This window comes from Anomaloglossus baeobatrachus, chromosome 10 (genome assembly GCF_048569485.1).
Source record: "Anomaloglossus baeobatrachus isolate aAnoBae1 chromosome 10, aAnoBae1.hap1, whole genome shotgun sequence".
Classification (NCBI taxonomy): domain Eukaryota; kingdom Metazoa; phylum Chordata; class Amphibia; order Anura; family Aromobatidae; genus Anomaloglossus; species Anomaloglossus baeobatrachus.
This window is the reverse complement of record NC_134362.1, coordinates 146,123,154-146,125,216: the sequence shown is the minus strand read 5'-3', so window position 1 is coordinate 146,125,216 and position 2,063 is coordinate 146,123,154. Positions and strand designations below refer to the sequence as shown.

General features: G+C 48.1%; 1 long non-coding RNA gene across 1 annotated transcript; it reads right to left on the bottom strand.

Annotated features, from left to right (window-relative positions):
* Positions 1-229: 229 nt before the first annotated feature.
* Positions 230-1,852, bottom strand: LOC142254984 (uncharacterized). The gene is made up of 3 exons (XR_012727331.1): positions 1,779-1,852; positions 1,265-1,310; positions 230-302 (listed from the first exon to the last, which is right to left on the bottom strand). It is a non-coding gene; the product is annotated as an uncharacterized LOC142254984 (long non-coding RNA).
* Positions 1,853-2,063: the final 211 nt, after the last annotated feature.

The following is a 2,063-nucleotide window of genomic DNA, read 5'->3' as shown; positions in this document are numbered from 1 at the left end:
TTGTGATGCAAGTGAATTTATTGACACACTGCAAAAGTGAACCTAAACCAGAGCAACACCGACGTTTCGGCGTAGAGCCTTTCTCAAGGTAGTTGCCTGCAAAGGTGTGAAAGATGACAAAAATAAGTGCATGTATATACAGGTGGGATACAGAATATATACAGAATAAATACAAGAAATATTTACAAAAATGTACATATGGGGAAAGAACATACATCAATGGTTACAGCTGGATGGCGCGGGTCACAAAGGACAACCGAAATAAGGGGAGGCAAGGTTCTTTCACAATTGCAGAGTGTGCTCTAATAACATAATGGAGATAAGAGTTAGTAGGCATGTATCAGACAAGGAAGTACCATGGGGAGAAATGGACAAATGGATTGCCAGGCGAAGGTACAAGCCAAAGTCAATATCCTGGGGTGTGGAGAACAGAGAAGATGTAGCAGAGGAAGAATAGGGTAGTAAAGGAAATGAGATATGTATAGAAGAAGAAAGAAAGAGGGGAAAAAAGGGGAAAGGAAGAAGGAGCAAGAGGGAGAAAGAGAGAGAGGGAGAAAGAGAGAGAGGGAGAAAGAGAGAGAGGGGGAAAAAAGGGGAAAGGAAGAAGGAGCAAGAGGGAGGGAGAAAGAGAGAGAGGGAGAAAGAGAGAGAGGGAGAAAGAGAGAGAGGGAGAAAGAGAGAGAGGGGGAAAAAGGGGAAAGGAAGAAGGAGCAAGAGGGAGAAAGAGAGAGAGGGAGAAAGAGAGAGAGGGAGAAAGAGAGAGAGGGAGAAAGAGAGAGAGGGAGAAAGAGAGAGAGGGAAAAAAAGGGGAAAGGAAGAAGGAGCAAGAGGGAGAAAGAGAGAGAGGGAGAAAGAGAGAGAGGGAGAAAGAGAGAGAGGGAGAAAGAGAGAGGGAGAAAGAGAGAGAGGGAGAAAGAGAGAGAGGGAGAAAGAGAGAGAGGGAGAAAGAGAGAGAGGGAGAAAGAGAGAGGGAGAAAGAGAGAGAGGGAGAAAGAGAGAGAGGGAGAAAGAGAGGGAGAAAGAGAGAGAGGGAGAAAGAGAGAGAGGGAGAAAGAGAGAGAGGGAGAAAGAGAGAGAGGTAGAAAAAGAGGGAAGGAAAAGGAAAGAGAAGGAGACAGAAAAAGAGGAAGGAAGAGAAGAGAGGGAGAAAGAGAGGGAAAGAAGGAGGGAAAGAAAAAGAACGTAGAGATAGGAAAGGGGAGGAAGAGGAAGAGAACAGCAGGTGAGAACAGCAACCATGAGGAACAAGGATAGAAATACATACCGTATGCAGAGGAGTGACAGTGCCACTGTGGAGGATGGGTGAACGCCTGTAACAGAGAATATCATAGCCTGGTGAGGTCGAAAAGCAGGGTGCAGAGACAGTGCCTGGGGGGGCAAGGGGGAACGTTACCTGCAGTAACGGCCTGTAGAGAACAGCTGAGGCTGGGAGTATGGCAGCAGCGGCGTGTGCCCCAGACGCTGACCGGCGCCATTATAAGGAGGAGGGGGTGGCTGTGGAGGATGGTGGGGAGCGCGTCATGTCCGGCGGAAGCGTCACTGCCGGTGACGCGCATGTGGAACGCATAGTGCGGCCCACAGGGATGGCAGTGGGAGGTGGAGGAGAGGGGAGCGTGTCATATCCGGTAACGCGTCACATCCGGTGACGCGCTGTGGAACGCACATGTGGAACGCATAGTGCGGCCCACGTTAGTGACATGCGCAGTAACATGCTGTATGGGCAGGTATGGTAATATAGAGAGGGCGTTGTAATAGTGCAGGGCTGTGTGTGACAATACCTGCTGCAGGGCGTGGAGGAGAGCGTGCCACTAGGGAGAGGTGCAGGAGGGGACAGGATCAGTTGTGGGAGATCTGAAAGGGAAATGGAGAAAAAGGCATTAGTATACACAAGCTGAAGAATATGATAAGAGCATGTTGGAATATAATGGGCCAAAGCCTGTTGGAAAACTGGTATCACAATATAAGGAGAAAAATATACATTATAAGTATAGCAATGTAATAAGCACAATAGGATATAGGAGGACAAAGTATATTCATATAGGAGGCATATCAGATTGCAATGA